The sequence below is a fragment of the Sminthopsis crassicaudata genome, chromosome X (genome assembly GCF_048593235.1).
Source record: "Sminthopsis crassicaudata isolate SCR6 chromosome X, ASM4859323v1, whole genome shotgun sequence".
In the NCBI taxonomy this organism is placed as follows: Eukaryota; Metazoa; Chordata; class Mammalia; order Dasyuromorphia; family Dasyuridae; genus Sminthopsis; species Sminthopsis crassicaudata.
Window position 1 is genome coordinate 40,855,313 of NC_133623.1, and position 24,572 is coordinate 40,879,884.

Consider the following 24,572-nt stretch of genomic DNA (forward strand, 5'->3'; position numbering starts at 1 on the left):
CCACCGAGCCCCCAGTGGGGATAAGCTCCCTGAGGGCAGGCTGTGTTCCAGCTGGCTGTTCCGATCCCTTAGCACTGTGCCTTGCATTCATTCATGTAGCCAGCCAGCCAGCCAGCCAGCCATTCATTCCTACTTCGGGTATTTATTAATCTGCCTACTACGTGCCAAGTACCGGAGATACAAAAATCAAGCCGTCCCTGTTCTCAAGTGATTTACATTCTTGGAAGGGGGAGGATAGTGTGTGTCTCTGTGTTATGCAACATATTCACAAGTCAGTTCCTTCCAAGAAAGTTGTATAGAGAGAGTTAGGTAGAAGGTGGCCCCTGAACTAGAACTTGAAAGAAGCTGGAGCGGGGGTCTGCTTGGACAAGGAAATCCATTGTGCCTCCATATCCTCTTTTGAAAAATGAAGTTTTGTTTTGTTTAACTTGACTTGTGGTTTCTTCATTGTGGATGGGGACAAGAGAGAGAAGCTAGGACTCAGAAATGTTAAACAGCAAATGTCAATTTTGTTTTTTGTTGTTGAATGTATCAGGGGGAAAATATTAAATAAATAAATCCAGTACAAGAAAAATGAGGAGGTTGGACCAGATGTTGTCCAAAAACCTTTCTGACACTTATTCTGTCAGCATCTAGGAGGAGGAAGAACATTCCAGACAGCTTGTGGCAAAAGGTCAGACATGAGCAGACACTAGAATGTCGTGTTAAGGAACAGCAAACAGGCCAAATTAATTGGAATGAAGAATATAAAGAGAGTCATATTAAAAAAAAACCCGAAATAGAGGTGGGAGCCAGACAGAGGAGGTACAAAAGGACAGAGCACAATGTACCCAGCTTCTGTCCTTCGCCATCTCTTCACAAAGTTTTCTCATTTTACTTTTCCTTCTCTCAGTTAATAAAGTGGGGGTAATCACAGCACCTACTTTCCAGGCTTGTTGTGCAGATCACATAGATCATATTTGTAAAATATAACCAGGGGGCCTAGCATGTAGTAGTCACTGATAAATGTTACTGCCTCCACTGTTCCCTCTTCTCTTTCCCTGATTCAGCCTTGCTTTCTCTTACCTTGCTGTCCTTCTCTGCCTCAGTTGCCTTTCACCCCTCACTGACCTACCCACTGAAATAGCGAGGGGGATGCAGGGGACATTAGCCTTGCAGTTTAGAAGAGCTGAGTTCAAATCTTGACTCAGATGATCTCTAACTGTGTAACACGTTGTTTAAGCTCTGTTTGTCTCAGTTGCTTTAACTGTAAAATGGGGGAAATAATATCACCTATCTTCTAGGCTTATTGTAAGGATCAAATGTGATCACCAAGTGCCTGAAATGATAATATCAATACTAATTGTCACTTCCTTTGGGCTGGCCCCTGTGCCTGCCAAACAAAGTTCTCCTGATCACCTGGCCTTTATCCTGGCCCACGGTCCTACTTCTACAGCTCCCTCTGCTATGGTATGACAGCTTCCTAGGACCACCCTCCTTAGGCTCCCAAATTCAACCCCTAAGTACAGACCTCACGCACTGCCCAGTATCCACATCTTTACCATGACTGACTTTAAGCTTACCTCCTAAGCTGGGAAATTGCCTGAGTACTTGAATCCACCTGGCTAAACAAAGACCAGTAAGGGGACACGAGGAGAAGGAAACCCATTTTTTGGATTGTTTCAATGCATGTTACAAGTTTGCTTCTGCTCCCAGGGCTACACAGTATCGTCAGTGCCAGAATGCTGTTTTGGCTATTTTTGGTGCCCTTCCTAGATAGCTGAAGAGAGATAGCCTTCAGGTTCAAAAACTAGCCCCAAACCCTCAGCATCACCCTTAAAGCCATAAGGGGATGGAATTCTAGATTTCGGGGGACCTGACTCCCTAGGGTGCAGGTAGATTAGAATCAGCACCTCTGAGCCTGTGAGTCTGGTTGCAAGGTCCTCCTCTGGCCAAGGCAGGCAGAGGGGAGACCGAGGGCAAAGCTCCCATGCTCTCTTCTTCCCTAAGTGGCACCTTCTTTGGGAGTAAATTGAGCTGGAATATTCTCTCCTCATTAGCCATTTATAGAATCTAAATTTAACCTTTTCTTAGAGATGTAGGGTCAATCTTATTAACATCAATTGTTCTGGTATGTGGACAATTTAGTTGTAGAAGCGGTTCTAGATGATATGGAACATGGGACTGAATGATCCCTGACCCTAGTCATGGCCTTGTGATGTGCTTCCTTGAGGCAGTATGGTGTGGCGGAAAGGCCATTAATTAGACCTGCGGTCAGAAGACCCAGATTCAACGCTGAGCTCTGCCACTTAGAATTTAGGTCACTTTGGGATCCAAGTCTCAGTTTCCTTGCCTGTAAAATGGGAATACTAATGCTTACAATACCTAGCTCCCAGCATTACTGTAGGAGAACAAATCTGTAAACACCAATGTGTTAGAGAACACTGAATTCTTTTTTTTAATTTAGAAATTTTTTTCCACAGTATATATATGCATGAGTAATTTTTTTTATAATAGTGTCCCTTGTATTCATTTTTTTTCCAAATTATCCCCCCCTCCCTCTACTCTCTCCCCCTGATGACAGGCAATCCCATACATTTTACATATGTTACAATATAACCTAGATACAATATATGTGTGTAAATCCCATTTTCTTGTTGCACATTAATTATTAGCTTCCGAAGGTATAAGTAACCTGGGTAGATAGACAGCAGTGCTAACAATTTACATTCACTTCCCAGTGAGAACACTGAATTCTTGAGAAAATTCAATGCCAGGGTTGTTTTTTGGGGTTTTGGTTTTTTGGTTTTTTGGCCTCTCTCATATTAACTTGATGACATCTAGTTATATAACTGCACAATTCATTAGCAAATCAAATTCTGCAGCAAGCTTCTCCCAAGGGGTTTTTGTTACCTTCTAAAAATCATCAGCACTCCTTTCTTTTGCCTTTGGCTTTGCAGTTGACCTTTATGAGATGTGCCTTCCTAAGAAGAAAACCCTTTACAATTTCAGGATAATAATTGGTAAATTTTGGCTCGGTAGAAATGTCAGCCCAATTCCCAGCACTGAGTCTGATCTCTACCTCAGATTCCCTTCTGTCATATTCCCCATCTCCCCCAACCGCTCCCCCTCTCTAGGGTTGGGGCAGTAATTTCAGTGCTATACCATTCCAGGGAATTTTGCTTCACAGTAACACAGAGAGGGGAGTGATTAAGCTGTTCTCATCATCCCCATTTTAAAGATCAAAGAACTGAGGCTCTGGAAGTGAAGTGACATCTCTACTTTGGGGTTTCATTTGGTATGGATAAAGGCGAGTCTTGCTTGTCACCTGCACACATGCTCACCCAGCCTCTGAAGTTTACCCATTTTCACTTACTCCTATTCCCTCCATCACTGGCCATCCTATCACTGGATTTCTTCTTCAATCTGGCTCCTAAAAAGTACTCTGCTGGATTTGTAGCTAGAAGGAACGACAAGGCCATCCAAAGCACTGGTGTCAGATAGAAACAAGTGTCTGATCCTTACATAAGGATCCCTGGGGACAGCATAGTGACTTAATTTAAAATGAGAGAGATCTTTACTTGATATTTTTATTCATTTTCTTCAATATCTCCTAGGTACATTTTAATTTGATTTTGCCATACTTGGGAGTGTTATAGGTCACATCTGTAGGAGGCAGCATGTTTAATATCTCTGATCTTTTCCAAACCCTCTCATTTTTACATATAGAGAGATTGAGGCGGAGTGCTGCAAGGTGGGTTTTGAATTCGAGTCTCCACGCTATAACCAGTGCTCTTGTCCCTGGAACTCTTTTTTTAGGCAGATAATGGAATTTTGGGATCTCACAGGTCATTTAGTGCAAACTCATTTTTACGGATGAAAAATTTACTAGCTCACAGGTCATTTAGTGCAAACTCATTTTTACGGATGAAAAATTTACTAGCTGTAATTAGGGACTGGAATTCAAATCCTACCTCTGCTGCTCTCGGCAGGGATTTGGATAAGATCAGAGGTATTAAACGTGCCACCTCCTATAGATGTGGCCTATACCACTCCTGAGTGTGGCAGAATCAAATTAAAATGTACCTGGGAGATACTGAAGAAAAGGAATGAAAATGTCATCAAATAAAGATAATATCCCATTTTAAATTACCTCAGTACTGTCCACAGAGATCCTTATGTTAGGATCAGTGGCCTGTTTCTATTTGAGTTTGACACCACTGGTCCAGATGACCTTGAGGTTCCCTTTTAACTATAAATCCAGCTGTTTAGCTTCCCTCTTTAGCTTAGGTTATGTGACTTGTGCAGTGCCACACAGCCAGGAAGCAGCCAAGGCAGGATTTGAACCTGGGTCTCTGCTGACTTCAAATCCAGTGTTTTTTATTTTGTTTTGTTTTGTTTTGTTTTGTTTTGTTTTGTTTTTGTTTTTGTTTTTTTGGTTCAGTTCTTTTTCATTGGACCTTCTGTGACCCCATTTGGGGTTTTCTTAGCAAAGATACTGGAGGGGTTTGCCATTCCCTTCTCCAGCTCATGTTATAAATGAGGGAATTGAAGCAGATTAGGTAAAGTGATGTGCCTAGGGTCACCTAGCTGGTCATTTGAATTAAGGAAGAGGAGTCTCCCTGAGTCCAGACCTGGTGCTCTGTGCACTGCAGCTCCACCTAGCTGCCCCTATCTGTTCTACTGCCTCTTAATAAGGAAGATTGGACTAAAGGGTGCCTTAAGGCACATGCAGGCACTCCTGCTACTATCTTGTGGTGCAACACAAAGGATGCTGGTCTTGGAGTCAACAGAGGCCTGGGTTCCACTTCTGCCTCTGCCCTTAGTATGCCTTTGGACAAGTTTTTTTTTTTTTTTTTTTTTTTTTTTTTTTTTTTTTTTCAAAACATATGGATGGACAATTCTTCGACATTAATCCTTGCAAATCTTTATGTTCCAATTTCCCCCCCTTCCCCATGCCATCTCCTAGATGGCAAGTCGTCCAAAATATGTTAAATATGGTAGAAATATACATTAAATTTGGACAAGTTTTAGATGCAATTTGACCCATGCAATTTGAGGCTAACATGGGAGAAAACCTGTCTTTTTTTATTTCATAGTTAGAATTCTTGGTGCAGATGTCCAATTTATTGCCTCATTTTATGTTTAAGAAGTAATTTAAGAAGTGAATATTAAGGAAATAATTAATAAATGATTAGGTAAATAATTACAAAATATTAAGCAGTAAATAGTGCTGAGCATTCCCATTTGGTAAGAGATGGGGAATTCAGAGAAACAATGGCAAATTGCTCCAATTTCTCTCTCCCCTCTGTGTCCCCCTCTGAGTTGGCTCAGTTGACATCCATAGTTTCTTTCAGCCTTGGATTAGCAGGAACACTGAGGAGCACTGCAGTTTGAGTCCAAGGGCAAGAAATGGACTCCCATCCATCCTCTTTTTTGACCTCCATGCCCTTTGGTAAGTTCCCCACTCAATGCCTGGCACATGTTAGACACCCAAATAAATGCTAGTTGGCTGACTTAGGCCCCTCTAGGCCTCAGTTGCCTCATCTGTAATTGGGGGAATAGATGAGCTCAAAGGTTTCTTCCAGCTGTCAGTCTCTGCTGTTGCCCTCAGATGTCTTTGCCGTGATCTTCACTGTTGGGGTGAGCATTTAAGAGTTGCTCAGCCACTGTTTGAGCAGCATAAAAAGCAAATTCATCAAGATAAACTTTTCCATCCTGTAAACTGGAAAACAAAAAACAAAAAACCCGAAAAGAGAGCACTATTTTTTGGATCGTTTTCAGGTTCAGACCTGGAGTACTGTTCATCCGGTTGTCTCCAGAAAGCCTGCTCACCGGGCAGAAGAGATCTGAGACTCTGGTTGACTAAGACAGAGCAGAGTTTGCAGGAAATAGCCCAGAGGAAGAAAATGTCAGCTTAATGACTTTCCCCACTAGAGAATGGAAGGACACTAAGCTAAATGCAGGAAGGGAGTACATGGGGTGGGATGCAAAGCCTTTGGCCCCCATCCATCAGCTTCTGAAAATACTGTATAAAACCCAGCGCCCTTTGTGTAAAAGCAAATCCATGAGGACCGAAGGGATGCGATTTCCCTGAATCCCAGGGAGTGCTTTGACTCTGTAAGAGGGACTGCTCCACCCACGGCCTCCTCACCTGCTGAGGACACAAATTAAATTGTACCGTTTAAGGGTTTACAAAGCAGTGGAAATGTTCTACATGTTTCGGACAAAACATCTTGAAAGGGGAAGAAAGGCTGTGCTCTTTTAAACAATAAATTCGGCTGGCCGGGGGCCGCAAAATTACAGCTTGCAGAGGCAGTTGCCTGTTGTAGCCAGGCCACCTTTCAAGGTGGATTTATTAAACACCTACTGTGTGCCGGCACTGGGCTTACAAAGACCATAATGAATCAATCCTTGTCTCCTCGGGAGCTAATTTTGCCAGGAAATTAGCGCCCTTCCCTCCCACGTGTGATGGGGGAGCTGGGAGCGTTAGGCCGACCCTGGATGACTACAGCGGAGGGAGGGAGGGAGGGAGAGGGAGCTCTCCACTTCTCTCCAGAACGAGTTTCCGAGAATTGTCCGGGGAAAGTGACCCAGAACAGGGAGGTGCACTGTGCTCGCTTCCTTCCGCCTGGGAGTTCGGAGGAGAGAGAGGGGAACGTGAGGAGACACACGCTGCGGCAGGCCCGGCTCCGGCCGTCAGGAGGCGCTGTTCTCTCGGGAGCCTGCTCCCAGTGCGCAGGTGTTTAGCCTAAAGAGAGGCCCGTGAGTTGAGGTAGCTGAGGGGGCGGCAGCCGCTGCCGGGACGGGCGAGAGAGCGGCTCCGGACCGCCTCACGAGGGGGGTCCCGGAGCCCCAAAATTGACTCAAACTCCTATTTATCTACGTAATGGGCCTTCGGTGAGTCTGCTGTACTCCACTTAGTTTTCCTTCTTGCTCCAAATGACATTTCTATCCACTCACATTTTGTAGGCATTCGCTGTGGAAATTCTTGTGTGGAAACGGTCGCTTTGGGGGAGGGTGGGGGAGGGGAGGGTAACTCAACCAAGAGTTCCTTAGCGCTAAAGTCCTGTTTGCTTCAAATGGCCTTGGTTCTCAAGTAAAATTATCAGGTACCAAGTTAACTGTCTAGAAGCTCTTGAACCATAGAGAGCAAGCAAATAAGCGTTTTTTTCAAGTTTTTTTTTTTTTTTAGCAAGCTTAGTTTCTGTGGAGAGTCTCAATAGGTCCATGGAGCCTTTTCTCCAGCTGGAACTCACCCAGTGTTTCCCAGTGTTCCCTCCGGTCTCCATTCCCCTGGCCCCCCCTCTTCTAGGCAGAGGACCCTGGCTTTTGAACCCCCACTCTGCTGGTCAGTCAACTTTTCTTCTTGGTGCTAGCTTCTTAAAAAAAATAAAATAAAAGGGGGGCAAGGAAAAAAAAGAGAAAAATATATGTTTAATTAAAAAAGTGAAAAAAAAATATATATATATATAAAATTAAAAGGGGGGAGGGGCTGGAACCGGAGTACACAAACCGACAAGTTTTGAGTAAGTAACTGTTCGGTGCCAGGCGCCCTGCTTGGAGCTGGCAATCCAGAGACAAGGAGTGGGATGTCTGACACCCAGGAGCTAATGTGGACACTAGAGAACCCAGAAGGACCAGCTCTACGGGCTGTCCCCAAAGTCCTGGTGCAATTTTAAGTCTTAATTGCTTAAAACCTCGCTAAGAATTTTGGGACAACATACCCAAAAAGTATACAGGAGTCAGTTTCTTAGCACGCTGCCGAGGGTGGGGGAACAGCAGCTATTTAAGGGAAAAGGGGGTGTAGGAGGCAAGCTTCCCTCCAGGTCTCAATTTCATGATTTTGGGGTTATGGTCACCATAATTGTACCCTCCCCCTCACTTTCCCCCCCACTTCCCTCCCCCATAACAATGGCGTTCTGGTTTGTTGACCCCTGAAAAGGAACCACTCAGAACTTAACAAAGTACCTCAGGTATAGACTGAGTAGGGCAGAAAAAAGGCCTGACAGAAGGTGAGTTTTGTTTTTAATTTCAGGCCAAAACTTGGGATGATTTCATTGGGGTGGGGAGCAGCTCTTACATTTCAGTTCAAGAGTTGCTCCAGCCAGGGAACTAAGAGGGAAAGGGGCTGGCTCTTGCTCAGTCAGGGTCCCACAGCAGCATTTGTCAAAGGTATCCCCCCCTCTTCCTGGCTTTGAGGCTAGCTTTAACCGTTATACCACACTCTCTCTCTACATGGTTCATGGTAGATAATTAGTTCTGGAATTGAATTTGTGGAGCAAGTGAGTATGTTCCTCAGATAGGGGTTGTTAGGTTTTGGTTTTGGTTTTTTTGTTTTTTTGTTTTTTTTTTTGAGGGGGAGTATTGGATGTTGCATTTCTTATTTCCTGGCAAGGTAGGCTGTACTTTCAGAAGTGGGCCTGGCTGATGCAGAAGCAGAGGCCGCTGTACTCCACACTTTAATCCTTGTTAATTAACTGGAATTACTTAATACCAGAGCCTACTAAACAGAACGGATATTTCAGGAAAATATAAATAGGTTATTGCCAACTAATGTATCTCTCCCTTGAAACATGTGCTTCTGTAGAATGGGGATGGTGTTACCTAAAGATATCTGCTCTGCATACGAATGATGGTGACTTTTTAAAAAATGGGAACTTTTTGAATTTACTCTCATAAAGAGAAGTCCTCAGCTCTCGGTTCACCCCCAGAAACTAATTAGACCTCAAGTCCTAATTAAAAAACTTTGCCTAAGAAAGAATTTCTCATTAATTGATACACTGTAAAGTGTAACCTTAGTTTTAATCTAAATATCCACTGTGAAATTACTTCTTAAACATAAAATGAGGCAAGAAATTGGACATCTGTCCTAAGAATTCTAACTCTGGAATAAAACACATGTTTTCTCCCACTTTAGCCTCATCAGGGTCAAATCTAATCTAAAACATGAGGGGAAAGTAGTCTCCAGGAGTAGACAATGAAGCCAACTAGTAACCTATCCAAACATACCACCCCCTGCCTTCAAACCTCATTACTCGGGTCCATAAAACCAGAACATTTGAGAAAACAGGTAAGTCCTTTAAAAGGTAAGTAAATATTTCATAAAAGCAGAATTGCAAGCTATCAAATAACATGTGAAAAATATTCCAACTCATTTATAAGAAGGTGAATGAAAATGCAGACCACTGTTAGGATTGGATCTGTACTGTGCATATTGGTGAAGATGCCAAAAGGCCTCTTTAATTTGTTTCTGAAGACAAGCAGGAAGTAGACACTTGGGAAAGGGACAGATTGGTCCAAATGTCAATAGTATGGGGATTTTCCAAGAACAATACTTAAGAGAATTCATACATAGTAATCCCACTACTGGAGGTCAGAGATAACTGTCCAATATTTCATAACATTCATAAACTTTATGTGGCAGAAAGCCGAAAACCAAGTAGGCATCAGTGGAATAGAGAATAGGAAATGAGGGGACAGACTGGGGTATATAATTGTGTTGAGTGTTACCATTTGGTAAGAAATGAGGAATTCAGAGAAACAATGGAAAATTTCTCCACATCAGTGAAGAGTGAAATAAACAGAACTAGAAGACTAATATACATAATGACTCTTAACACTAAATCAAAGAATGTGAAAAGTAAACCTTTTAGGGGAAGGAAGGCCAGACAATGGAACAGATGTCTTTGTTTCTCAGCATATAAGTGCTTGGGCTAGGCTTTTTGAACTTTATCTGCTCATGACCTCTTCTCAACTTTGAAATTTGTCCCTTACCCCTGGTATATAGGTATATAAAATAGGTATACAAATCAAACATTTACTGATAGTAATTCATAATTTCACAAACCCCAGATCCAGTTATGAGACTTCATATGAGTTGTGAACCACAGTTTAAGAAGCTGGGGGTTAGGATGTGTCGCAGGGGCAGAATTTCTTCTATTTTGTCAGACATGGTCATCGGATCAGTTGTTTTGGGTTAATTTTTTAATTGCCAAAACGAAGGTCTCAATTTGGAGGATTGGTGATATCCAGAACCATGTGTATGTTCCAAAAGCAAAAGTCTCATTAAAACCCCCAAAGAAAACATTGGAGAGAGAATTAGGTTCGTGCTTGGCCTCTGTTTCACATCTCTCCCCGTTTAGAATTAAGATTGTGTTTGTGGTCCAGTGGGGTTTCCTGACCCTGACCTGCAGCTTTAGGAGAATATACAGTGCTACTGATGAAATGGTTTGGACCATTGTTATGAGGTGAGGAGCTGTAGCTCCTGTAGGAACAGTTTGGGGCTATTTTCCACGCTCACCTGGTCTCCCTCCATTTTAGTGTGTCTACAGGAAAGATCTTTTAAGAGAAAATAAAGGGGAAAAAAAGAAACCTAGTTAGATATGCTCAGAGCAAAGTCATATTTTTCCAAGGTGTCTAGCCACTACATAAATGAAGTCCAAAGTTTCCAGAAGACTTATGTTGAAAAAAAAAAAGAACCCTGAAGCAAAACAAGAAAGCTCAATTTCTTCCTTTTTCCAAGTGTGCTTTCATCTCCTCCATATGCTTCCTTCACTGACCTGCAATGATAAGCTTGATGCGAGCAGCTAGCTAATATTTTTTTTTTCTTTTACCATAGAGGAATTGGATTGAGCTCAGCATCCTGAACTGTGTCTAGCATTACTAATGATTCCATTTTATTTTTGTACTAGACTTGTGATTTCATCAGTGTCGGGAGCTCCCAGTTAGATAGCTCTCTCCATCAAATGAGGTCGACAACTCTCCCCTAGCCTTTCATTTTCCAGTGGCCTGATTGCTGGCATAGCTGATGCTAGATAATTACACGAAAGAGACAAAATAAAAAACACCAGGCTAAGTCTAAAACAATGGACATAAATTATGTTTTGTGTTATCGTCATTCCCAAGTCTCCTGGTCATTCTTTGCTATTATTCAGTAGACAGTCTTGTAACAAAGCTCTCCAAGAATAGGAATATTGAGCTGATGGTAGACAACATTTGCTCATTTCTACTGAATTGATAATGGGAGAAAATGGGTTTCACTTGTCAAAGGAGGTATTCATTTTTCCACTTTAGGCGGAGTTTCTTGCCTTTGCACATCATTAGCTACCGACATTTTGATTACCAATGGAACCTCCTTTCTGGAGAGTTTTGGCACAACCCCAGCAGCTATTTACTGATTCTGTTCTTCAAGTCCACAGAGGGTCAGCCAGAATCTGGGCATCCGGGGCATCCGAGCCAGCCAGCCAGCCAGCCAAGGTACAAGGGTGGCCTAAGGCCAGGGAATCGGTGAGAGAATGGGAGGGATGAATCATAGTTATGAAAAGTGATTCTATAATTCATAGAGCTTTTTTTATTAATAGTTTTTATTTACCAGATATATGCATGGGTAATTTTACAACATTGACAATTGCCATACCTTTTGTTCTAATTTTTCCCCTCCTTCCCCACCCCCCCAGATGGCAGGTTGACCAATACATCTTAAATTTCATAGAGCTTTTTGATAGTTCAAGATAAATTTTCAAAAAGTTTTGATCTAATGTATGTAATGGCTAATACCTTGTTTGCCTTGAGCCAACCAGGGTTTTCCTTAGTACTCCTCCAATGTTACTTTAATGTAGCCCTCCGGCTCAGCATCTGCTGGAACCTTAGAAGTCACCTACATAATGTACCTGCATTGTCCCTTATGCTTACAGAGCACCACCTCATCCCATCTGCTTGGCAGAATCATTCGCTCCTCCAGCAATAGTACAGTTAGTCAAGCAAAGGCTAGAAAAGGGGACTGAAAAGTGGATGGTGTGGAGCAAATCAATGTTGTATAGTAGAATCTGAGCTAATTTGGATTGAGGAAGATGGCTTCAATTCCCATGTCATACTTTTATTACCTGTGTATTACTGGACAAATCATTCAATCTCTTGTGTTTCACTTTACTCCTATATAAAATGAAAGGCTTGGACTCTGAAGCCCCTTAGGTCCTTTCTAATGCTAAATCACTGATCCTAAAATAAGGCCTAATCTTATCCAGAGCCTGGGGTTCTATTATCTTCCACACTTCCCTTAGGTTATCTGCCATCTCTTTTTCCATATGAAAGTGTTCTGTGTGAGCAAGCCCCTTGATATGCTAATCCTTCATTTGGGGAAGAGGACTAGTAACTAGATTTGAATTCTCTTTTACTGCTTCCTGAATGGAAAACCCAAGAGGCAATACAGTTGGTGAAACTTTCTGTAAAATGGGCTTTAAAAATCTTGAGTCTTATACCATGTGAGTTTGGGAACATCATTTGACAAACACAGAGGATCTTGGAATTAGGACTCTCACCAGCAGCTGGTGGTACAGCGGATAGACCACAGAGCCTGGTGAGAAGACCCGAGTTCAAATGCAGCCTCCAAAACATCCTAGTTGTGTAACCCTGGACAAGTTCCTTAACCTCTGTTTGTCTCAGTTTTTTCACCTGTAAAATAGAGGTCATAATAATAGCATTTACCTTATAGAGTTGCTATGAGGATTAAATATTTGTAAAAAGAAAAAAAAACAAAACACTTAGCACAGTGCCTGGTACATGGCAGGTACTATATAAGTGCTTATTCTCTCTTTTCCCCTTCCCATCTAATCCAAGGGATATTTCAACTAGAATCCTCACTCTAATATTCTTGACAGGTGGTCATCCAACAAGGCATCCAAGTGATAGGGAAACTCCTATTTCGCCTTTGGGACCGTCTCACTGGTAGTAAGTATATTCCTTTAATCAGATTTAATAAAAAAAAATTCTCTTTGAAATTACCACCCCTTATATTGGACTTCTCCCCCGCTGCCCCACAGGCTAAATAAAAGGCTGCATCTCTGGATCGTGGCTTATTGCAGAGGGGTTAACAGATTTCTGGCCCAAAATGGAGCACATCTCAAAGAGGCCGGTAAGATTGTGTTTGCTGTCTGTCTTGTACATCTAGACAATGAAGAAGGGTGAGAAAGGGAGAAGACTACCTCTATCTGTGTCCCAAAGTTGGATACTGTGGGGAATAGATCAACCAACATAAGAGAAGAAGAATAGCACTCGTGACTCCCCTAAATTCATAGAAGGCAAAACCCAAGAAAGGAACAAATAGTAAAATTCACAGGCTCAAATAGCTTTATCCAAATGTCTCTATTTTAGGCAACAAGCAAAAAGCAGGAGTTTGTAATAGGCACTGTGACTTGGATAAAGGCATTAGAAGGCATGAACATCAAATGTGAGGATAACACAAATCCGGTTGAGATAGTTTATGCACGGGATGGCAAATCCAGGATCCCAGAGGATCTTGACAGGCCCAAGTGTTGGACAGAATGTAATTAGATGAAATTCATTTGGGACCAATGTCAAGTCTTGTACTTGGGCACCAAAAAAGTCATCTCTACAAGTCAAAGATGGGGAAGAAAATAGATAGACATCATTTGTTCTTTAAAAAGACCTGAGGGGTTTACTGAACCTCAAACTCAAGATAAGGAAGTGTCAGCCGAAAAACTAATGTCATCTTGGTCTGTATTAGAAGTTTATCTTTTAGTGACAGGCTGGTGCTAATCCAACTGTTCTCGGCCCTCAGAATCTGAAACTTTGTGTTCAATTTGAAGTAGCATAATATATTTTCCTTTTTAAAATATATTTTATCTTTTCCCAATTATAGGTTAAAACAAATATTTTTCACATTTTTTTCCTTGCCTTTAAATTTTGAGTTCCAAATTCTATCCCTCCTTCCCCTCTCCCTTCTCTGAGATGGTAAACAATAAGATATCAGTTATACATGTGCAATAATGATGCCACTCTTATGTCTTCCTAACTCTTTCCCCCAGGCCAAACACTCCCAGTCCTTTCATCTTCTCTTGTGGTCTGGATCTGACTACTTTCAACATCTTTCCCAACATGTAGTGGTGGTGTGTCACTATACCTCCATAACCCTCATTTTCTCCTTCTTTCAAATGAAAGGGCTAGAGGCTGTTGCCAGCTCTTAGATTCTGGCCCTTTGAAAGAAGAGGCCAGCATTTTAAGGTTCCCTTGGCCTATTTTTTTCTCTGTAAAAAGCTTCCAAGTTAGTGAGACTTTACGATTTCTAAGGTTCCTTCTGGTTTTCATTTTGTTCCTTCAAATTGAGGTCAATATTTGGATGACCTTCATCCCCAGCCTGCAGTAAATAGAATGGTTTGGAAATGTTGCAGCTATGGAAATGTAAGTAAGCTGTTATTTCCCCTTCCGGAAGTGGGGAAAAAAGACACTGCCCTGTGAGCTCTCTGAAGCTTTAGGAGAACCTTGGTTGCGTTCCACAGCCTGCCTATTTTTTCTTCCTGGGGCTCCCAGTGTCGCTGCTCTCCCATGAATGTTGAGACTTACTCTCCTTTTTACATTATGGCCTGAGCTGTAATGAGCACTCCAATGTTAGCACGGCAGTAAGATTGGTGTTTGCACCATTTGCCTTCTCGTCATAAACAAGGGGGGAAAATGAGGCCATCTCCAGATTACTACTATTATTGTTCAGAAAACTACGTGGAATTTTTATCAGGGCCCATGGCAATTACCATCCAAATAGAGATGGAGAACAAGGGGCTTCATTTGGTGAAGTACCTTATAGATGGAGAAAATCTTTTGAAGAAAAACATGCATATATTAAGTAATTATGATGTGACTTTAAAGTATTCATTAAAGGGAATTGAAAAATGAATATCCAATCCACGGCCTCTCCAAGCCAGCAAGTGTCATCCCCTTTATCAAATGGCAGCAGGCCCATACTTCTCCCTTTAGGAAGATGCCTTCCAAATCAGCTTGGATGAGACTGGAACCCTGCTCATGATTAAACACTGGCCTCAAAAGACAACCTTATCCTGTCTGGAATTAGCCAACTCTGCTTTCCAGACTGAAGAGAACTCTGGTCAGTCTAGGGCTATCCGACTGCCCAATGTGAAGCCGTCCACGTGACAAATGTGACATAGCTTACGAAGATCAGTTATTTGGGAGGGAGAAGGGTGGTTTACAATGGAGAGACTAGAGCAATAAAAGCTTTTCAGGAGCTGCATGCAGACAAAAGATGTGTATAATACACATACACACACACATATATACATATACATACACACACACACACACACACACACACACACACACACATATATATATGTGTGTGTATAGCAAGATTAAGGAAAGCCAGACTGTCAAAGGTTTATAATCAAGAAGAAAATGTCAGTGCTGAGTTGTTGAGAAACTTCAGGCAAAAAAGACCTGAATTCTCATCTACCGTCTGCTGCTTTCCCCCTTTGTAAAATGAAAATTGGCTTTCTTAAAGCAAGACCTTGTGTCGTATACTGCAGTTTGGATTCAGAAGGCCAGATTCATATCCTGCCCTGGGCCTATGAACCCTTGGAACTTTATTTGGTTGAAATATACAATTAGGGATTTGAGAAAACTCCAAGATCCAAACATTGAGGAAGTAATCAGGGACAGGTCATTATTTCATGTCCTAAGAGAAGATGGACCCATCTTGCAGTTTTAAAAAATGTTGATAACATCTCACATCCAGAGCCCTTATCGGTAGTCATCTTCAAGAACAGAAGACTGTAATTATCTCTCCAAAGCAGTTTAGCTTAAAATGTTGTGTCCAGCTTGAAAGTTTCAAAATGTTCCTACACAAAATAGAGAATTACACCGTGAACTTTCAGGGGACAGGTAACAAGATTTCCTGTTAGCTCACAGGGAGGGGGCTTAGATGGTATAAGCTCAGCTGGAGTAGATACCTTAAGGCTTTTTTTCCCTAAGACACTGGTCTACTGGCTACCCATCCCCAAACGATCATCCAAGGAAGCAAGGAGTACTCTCTGTCCCAAAGGCTGCTGGAACCAACCTCTGTGTGATGGAGAATAGGGAAGGACAGTTGAGTTCATAACAGACATGAATTAGGCCAGACCCTCTCCACAATGTCTGAATTTAGGAATCCTGGTTTAAGGAATTAGTAATGTACCCTTCATCAAACAAAATTTTATTCTTAAACCTTTCCTCCTTCCCCTAGTACCATGAGAGGAAAAAGAAAATGAAATGAAACAAAAACAAATTTTAGTAACCAGTATGGGCAGTCAAGAAAAATATATTTCCATATTCAATATGGTAGTTTCAACATGAGAGTTTATAAAGCAGTGTATAACACTTGATTGTGTGTCTAGTTGTACATGTTCTTTACTATAATATTTGCTTGATAATTTGCTCATTGCAGAATTTTTCAGAGGTCCTGAGGTATATGGCAATTGTCTTACAGAAAAACAATGTTCTCCTTTCTAGAATAGGGTTGGGTCTATAGCAGTATAACCATAGTCTTGGTCTCTTGTGATTTATCAGTAGTTGCATTTGTGAGACGTCTATGTGGGAGATTTTGTAAGTAAGCAGAGATCAGATGAGTAAACCTGGCTTTCTTAGAATCATACTGAAACCTGGAAGGAGGGAAAGGGAGGGAGGAAGTAAAAAAAGGCAGGAAGGAAGAAGGAAAAAAAGGACAAAAGGAAGGAAAAGAAAAGGGAGGAAGGAAGGAGGAAAGGGAGGGAGGAAGGAGAAAAAGAAGGAAAAAAGAAGGAAGGAAGAAAGGAGAAAAGGCAGGGAGGGAGGGAAGAATGACGAAGGAAGGGAAGGAACCCCTGATCTAGGGCAACTTCCTCATTTTCTCCTTTTATCCTTTCATCCTAATTCGGCACCATACTGTTTAAATCTCTCCTTCTTCCCCAATATGGCCTTTGTGAGTCTTAAAAGCGGCTATCTTGCTCTGGCTCAATCTGCCAATTCCCTTTGCCCTTTTTTCATTAGACTTGATTTCACATCCCCTCACTATCTAGGATGTGCTCCATCTTGTCCACCCCTTAATGATTCCCAAGATTGAGTGAAGATATTTGCAAGCTCTTGCTTGTTGGGGGATTTGAGTTATTTCAAACACAGCATGTGTTTTAGATGGATGGACAGACCCATAAAGGGAATTGATATTCTGAACCTACTTCTGCCAATGGGGAAGATCTGGTGCCGGGATTCAGGATCAGCCCTTATGGTACAATTACTTAGTTCGGTGTTGACTGCAAAGAGGGAAAAATACACACCAAAGTTTGACTGTTTTGAAATTCTTTCTCAAACTTAACCCAAGTATATGTGCAATGAGAAACTCTCTCTCGAGGACTTAGGGAAAGCTTTGCCTGTCAGCTAGTAAAGCTGAAAAGAAACCTGTTTCCTAAGCTATAGTGTACATAAGGCTTTCCCACACATCTCCTGTTGCTACGGAAACCTCTCTCTGTGTCTGGGCTCTGCACAGCTGACTCATTTAGAGTCTGGGTCTGAAACCTCCCAGCCACAGCTTAGTGTGACAAATGGAAACAAAGAAATATCAATATCTACTGTTGGGGGGGAAATTAGATATATTTTGGTTTCAAGGCAAGAGGGTAGAGTCATCTTAATCCCTGGCCTCTAAAGCTCCTTGGTAAAGAGCTTAAGGGATCATCAACATTTATAGTTCGTCGCCTGTGGAAAGATACTTGAGTCCTTTGGGTGCAATGACACATTCAGAATCAAATGGAAAGCTAATGGAGATTGAGGTGGAAGGGGAGGGGGGGGAAGGAGGAAAGGAGGAAAGGAGAAGAGGGAGGGAGGGAGTGATGGATGGATGGATGCATGCATGCATGCTAGGAGACTCTCCCTACTAAAGCAATCAAACTATTCACAGGACCCCAGCTGAAGTGGATAGCTAGCAGTTTTGCAGGAGAAGGTTCTTGGAAATATTACAAGAGGTCATATGACCATCTTGCTGAGGATGCTAGAGAAGAGATTTGGGCCTGGGGGAGGTGGGTGGCCAGATGATCTCTCCCTATACTGTATTTCTCATTTCTTTTCTATCCCCTTGATTCTCCTCACAAAAATGTCCCTAACTTGCCCAGCTGATAACATGGTATTAAAGTTAAAAAAACAAACAAAAACTTTCAGAGCAATCACATCTTCAGGTACCAAGGAACCTTAGATGTGGAACATATGCAAAGATAGTTTTTTTTTTCCTTGACCAAGCAGTCAAGAAATGGAAGGGCTTTGTGTTAGGGGCGGCGGAAAGAGGGTTATATTTAGGTGTATATATAGGTAGTGAACTTCAAATGAAGACCTGGTGAAGAGATTGGGGGGAGAAGAAAACAACTAAACAAAGGGCCATTTCTAAGGCCTCTTCCCTCATTTTGTCATTTGAGAGAAGAGATTTGCATGTTTGAACATCTTATGACTAAGTTACATCCTTTATGTATGCTTAAAAAAACTGTTTAACATTGATGAGAACATTTATATTGCATTTATTATCTTCGGCTCACTTTTCAAAGAGCTGGACACAATACTTCTCAAATGCATAATTTAAAAGCTGTTTATTCTGTGCACAAATATCAGGTCACTTAAAAGGCTTACTCAAAAAGAAAAAAAGAAGATTTGCTATCCTAATAGGATCTTTGTGAACAGATGTGTCTGTGTGTTTGTCTGTCTTGAGGGATAGGGTGGGGTAGCAATGGATAGCCACATCTTCAGATACAGCATCAGCAAAATGAGTTAGATGCAGATTTAACAGAAGGAATGGGTCAGGAGAGAAGATGATGATAGAAAGGCATTTGGTTGGGGGTTGTGTGGCTGAAACTGAACTGGGGCTCCTTTTACTCCACATCTCCATAAGTTGTACCAAGGGACCAAATCAATGAAGGGAGTTTTCCTATCTGATAGGGTGGCAGGACAGGTAGAAATCAGGGACATTCTTTTACTTAGCAACAATAAAATCAGACCAAACTGTGATAGGACTGGATGTAACATTCTGGACTTGTAGTTTTTTAAAGGATCAAATATACAAAGATAGCAGATGTACCCTGACGATAACTCGTGGAAAAAAAAAGTTGGTCAGTAGCTCTGTATGGGCCAGTATGATATGGCTATCAATACAAATGTAACCTGAGATTTAACCAGTCTCAAGCATTTTTAAGCATCTACTATGTGCCAGGCGCTGTACTAGATCCTGGAGACATGAAGACCTAAATGAAATGAGGCAACTAGGTGACACAGTGAATAGAGGGCCAGACTTTGTGTCTGGAGGACCACAGTTTAAATCCTGCTTCAGATACTAGCCGTGTCACCCTGGACAAGTCACTTAACCTCATCTGTAAAATGGGAATAACATTAGCACCATCTTCTTGGGGTGGTTATGAGGCTCAAATAAGATGACAGGTGAAGAGCAATTTGCAAACTTTTCAAGTGGTATATACATTTTAGTATTAATGTTAAAAATAATAAACCCCTCTCTCAAGGAGCCCTCCATTCTAGTTAACAAGCAGGTGTTAAGTGCTTACTGTGTGCCAAGCACTGTGCTAAGGGAGGAAGACAGAGGCAAAAACATTCTTTTCCCTTGAGTACTTCATGCTTTATTGAGGAAGGAAACATGTAAACAACTACATGTCAACAAGATATGTACGTGATGAATTGGAAATAATCACAAAATCAAGGCATTAGTATTAAGAGGGATCAGAAAGACTTCTTTTTATATAGCTTTATTTTCCCCAGTATATACAAAGATGGTTCAAAAGTTTGATCTCGGCAAGACCTTGTGTTCTAAATTTCTCTCCCTCCTGTTACCCTCTTTCATAGATAGCAAGTGATCCAGTATAGGTTAAACATGTGCAATTCTTCTAAACACATTTCCATAATTGTCATACTGAACAAGAAAAATAAGATCAAAGGGGGAAAGGAAAAAAAAACCAGGGGAAAAAGAAACAAACCACAAAAAGGTAAAAATGTTATGTTCTGATCCATATTTAGTCTCCATATTCTCTGGATGCAGATGACTCTCTTCATCAGAAGTCTATTGGAATTGTCCTGGATCACTTCATTGTAGAAAAGAGCCTTCACAATTGATCTTTACATAATCCTGTTCTTACTATATATAATGTTCTCTTTGTTTTCCTCAGTTTTCTCAGCATCAATTCATGTAAATCTTTCAGACCTTTTTGAAGCCAGCATGCTCCTCATTTCTTATAGATCAGTAATACTCCACCACATTCATATACCATAACTTATTCAGACATTCTCCCACTGATGGGCATCCACTCAGTTTCCAGTTTCTAGCCATTACTAAAAGGGCTGCTACAAACATTTTTGCACATATGGGTCCGTTTCCCTCCTTTACGATCTCTTTGGGAGACAGGCCCAATAAAGTCACTGTTGAATCAAAGGGTATGCACAGTTTGGTAGGCCTTTGAGCATAGTTCCAAATTGCTCTCCAAAATGGTTGGATCAGTTTATAATTCTACCAACAGTGCATTAATGTTTAGTTTTCCCACATCTATCCCTTTCATCTTAGCCCTTCTGAGATGTGTGAAATAGTACCTCAGAGTTGTCTTAATGTGTATTTCTCTAATCAATAGTGATTTAGAGCATTTTTTCATGACTAGAAATGGCTTTAATTTCATTGCCTGAAAATTGTTCATATCCTTGACCATTTACCAGTTGGGGAATGGCTTGTATTATAAATTTGAGTCAATTCTTTATAAGTTTTAGAAATGAGGTCTTTATCAGAAACAATGGATGTAAAAACATTTTCCTCAGCTTTGTTTCCCTTCTAATTTTGGCTGCATTGGTTTTGTTTGTAGAAAAACCTTTTTAATGCAAAATGGATAATTTTGATCAGATTACATTTTATAATGTTCTCTAGTTATTCTTTGGCCAGAAATTCCTTTCTTCTCCACAGATCTGAGAGGTAAACTCTCCCTTGCTCTCCTAATTTGCTTATGCTATCACCCTTTATGTCTAAATTATGAGCCCATTTCAACTTTATATTGGTATAAAGTGTTAAACTAGGCATTGACCAATATCTTTGCCATACTGTTTTCCAGTTTTCCCAGTAATTTTTGTCAAATAGTGAGTTTTTAATCGCAGAATATGGAGTCTGGTTTTATCAAACATTAGATTATTATAGTCATTGACTATTGTGAATGATGAACCACTGATCTACTTCTCTGTCTCTTAGCCTAATACCAGATGGTTTCAATGGACATTATAATATAATTTTATGTATGGTACAGCTAGATCACCGTTTGTTTTTTTTTCCATTAATTCCCTTGAAGTTCTTGATTTTTTTTTTTTGTTTCTGTAAATGAATTTTATTATTTTTTCTAACTCTATAAAGTAACTTTTTGGCAGTGATTGGTATGGCATTGAATAAATAGATAAATTTAGGTAGTATTGTCATTTTTATTATATTATCTAGGCCTACTTGTGAGCATTTGATGTTTTTCCAGTTGTTCAGATCTAACTTCATTTGTGGGAAAAGTGTTTTGTAATTGTGTTTCTATAGTTGCTGGCTTTGTCTCAGCAGATAGACTCCCAAATATTTTGTTATCTATAGGTATTTCAAATGGGATTTCTCTTTCTATCTCTTGCTGCTGGACTTTGTTGGTAACATAAAGAAATGCCAGTGGTATATGTGGGTTTATTTTATATCCTGCAATTATGCTAAAGTTACTGTTTTTAGTAGTTTTTTTAGTTGATTCTCTAAGTATACCATCATATCCTATACAAAGAGTATTAATTTTGTTTCCTCATTACCTACTCTAATTCTTTCCATTTCTTTTTCTTTTCTTATTGCTAAAGCTAACATTTCTAGTATAATATTGAGTAATAGTGGTGATAATGGGCAACCTTGTTTCAACATTGATCTTATTGGAAATGTTTCCATTTTATCCCCATCACCTATAATGCTTGCTGATAATTTTAGATAGATACTAATTATCATTTTAAGGAAAATTCCATTTGTTCTTATGCTTTCTAGTGTTTTGGATAGAAATGAGTATTGTTATTTTGTCACATGCTTTTACTGCATCAATTGAGATAATCATATGATTTCTATGTTTGGTTATTGATATGGTCAATTATGCTCATAATTTTCCTGATATTAAACTAGCCCTGTCTATCTAGTATAAAGTCTATAAATAACTTTGGTCATAGTGTCTTATCCTGGAGATAGGTTGTTGTACTCTCTTTGGTAATATTTTACTTAAAATTTTTCCATCAATATTCATTAGGGAAATTGGTCTATAATTTTCTTTCTTGGGTTTTGGCCCTTCCTGATTTAGATATCAGCACCATATTTGTATCATAAAAGGAATTTGTTAGAACCCCATCTTCCCTTCTTTTATCAGAAAGACTTCTTGTAGAAGGTGAGACTTTGAGACCTGAAAGAAAACATCAAGACAAAGAAAAGAAAGAATAGAATTCTAGCAATAGGGGGACAGCCAGAGGAAAGCCCGAGAGTCAGGATATGGAATGTCTAGTGTGAAGAGGCCATGTACCTGTCACTGGATCATTGAGAGCACCTGGAAGAGGGAGGAAAATGTAATAATCTGGTAAATGGCATTTGGAGGTGATAGGGAGTCACTGGAATTTATTGAGTGAGACAATAGTCTCATGGTCAAACCATTCTGGTAAATTACATATGTCTACTTAATAAATGGATCATGAGAAGTCTTATTGTATCCAAAACTGGAATACTATACTCAAGTCAATATAAAGACAGTGATTGACAAACTGGGAAGTGTCTAGAAGGTGAGTAGAATGATGAAGGTTCTGGAAAGTATCAGAAGAAAAGTTGCATAAAGCTTCTTAAAAGAATGTTTAATCTGGGGAAAAGAATATTTAAAAGGAGACATGACTATTATTGTCAGATATCTGAATGACACGAAAGAAAGTATAGTTAAATCTTTGCTTTAGTGATAATTCCGTTGTTTAAAAGATAGAGGAATGTATGAGGAAAATTTCTGATCTGGATCTTTTTTTATCAATAGGAAGGGGAGGGAGGGACCGGTTGATGTGGTGGGTTGGTAAGAACCTTTGGTGAAAATATGAATTCCATCTTAGAATATATAATAGAGAATGAGATTGAGAATGTTTATTGATTAAATATGGCAAAGTATAGGCTGAACTTTGCCTAAGACTTTAGGAGAATAAATTTCAGTCTTTAGAGAAAGAATAAGTAGGATTTCATGGATTGATAATCTACAGAGAAAGTCAAGGTAGGAGGGCTTGGAAACTTTTAAGAATAGAAGTACTGAAGAAATACAAATAAGCTATGATTGAGAAGAAAGGGGGAGTGATCTAAAAAGATGAATGTAGATTTACAGGGAGCTTATCTCCTAACTTATACTTTAAATAGACATTTATAGATGATAGAATCAAGGACAGATAGCTGAGGAATATAAAAGCATGGACCAAGTCTTTAAGAAATGTCTGGAGTGCATTGGCAGAGGAGGATAATGAACAAAGCAGAGAAAGCAGAGCTATTCAGGTCTTGAATCTTGATTATTTATTCTCTGCCACAGAAAATAATCTTTAGACTAGAAAAGATAAAACATAATTGAACAATAGAGAGTTGAAAGGGATAATAGAGGGACAATTGTTTTAGCAACTTCTGAGGGATCAGGATGTGGGCTACAGAATAATACAATGTAGGTGGACTAGCAATTGATTGTAAGTTTGATATTCACTTAGGTATGGGGAACCATTTTTCTGTCAAAGGTCATTTGGATACTTATGACATCATTTGTACATCTCAAACAGTGGGAGCTTTGAGACTGATCATGCAAATGATTTCAGGGAGGTTCCCCATCCCTAGCTTAGATCTCCAGTGCAGTGCTCTACATCTTTGGCTCCATGATTTTTAACTTTTTTTTTTTTTTTTAATCATTTAATGTTGAATCCATGCAATAGGTCTGAGACTGTCACTCCCTTCTCAAAAACTTCTCTAGTGTGTTTAAAGTAGGCAGGGAGTTAGTTATTGCAGTGAATAGAGCACAGCTTGGACTCAGGAAGACTTTAGTTCAAAACAGACACTAGTTATATGAACCTGGTGAAGTCACTTTATCCTGTTTACCTCAGTTTCCTTATCTGTAAAATGAGCTGGAGAAGGAAATGACAAACTACTCCAATATCTGTGCCAAGAAAACTTTAAAATAGGGTCAAAAAGAGTCAGAGATGTTGACCAAATAGCAGCATTGACTCTAGAAGAAAATATTTACTTTTTGTATTAGTATTTAAAATTCTCTACAATTTGACTTCAGCCTTATCTTACATAATTTCTCATTAGTGTTTCATAGTTCCCCCAAATTGGGCTGATCCCTTGTGCTGGTCCTTAGATATTTTCCTGCCCACCATTCATGTAAAAGTGTCTCCATTGCCTGGGATGAACCCCTTAGTCCTCTTGAGAAATGGCTTTATCTTTTAGCCAGGCTCACCTCCTCTTCCTATTGGGGAGCTTTTTCTAATCTTTTTTACTTTTCCCTCCCCTACTGACAAATTCCTTTCCCTTCTCTAGCATTTCTAAGGCACTTTGTCTAGATCTTCTTATCCTCATCACAACTTGCCTTGTATCATATTTCTGTCATTTCATCACCATCCTCATCATAATAGTTAACATTTGCATAGTTCTTTGAGGTCTGCAAAGTCCTTTGAATTCTGAGATGTAGGAAATGAGGGAGGTAGCTTTCTGATTTCTTTGCTTGTTTATCCTGGGCATGCACTTCTGGGGATAGAAGGAGTTCCTAATA

The 24,572-nt window shown here is 40.2% G+C and overlaps 1 protein-coding gene across 3 annotated transcripts in view; it reads left to right on the forward strand.

Moving 5' to 3' along the window:
* Nucleotides 1–6,646: 6,646 nt before the first annotated feature.
* LOC141548231 (uncharacterized) overlaps nucleotides 6,647–24,572 on the forward strand; it is a 307,738-nt gene continuing 289,812 nt past the window's right edge. For 2 of the 3 annotated variants that reach the window (XR_012483850.1, XM_074276971.1), the window contains exons 1-5: nucleotides 6,647–6,879; nucleotides 8,900–9,052; nucleotides 11,056–11,238; nucleotides 12,639–12,708; nucleotides 12,801–12,892. The gene's annotated coding sequence lies outside the window, so the exon portion shown is untranslated. The remainder of the gene's footprint in view (nucleotides 6,880–8,899; nucleotides 9,053–11,055; nucleotides 11,239–12,638; nucleotides 12,709–12,800; nucleotides 12,893–24,572) is intronic. The other variant, XM_074276972.1, reaches the window with a different exon arrangement.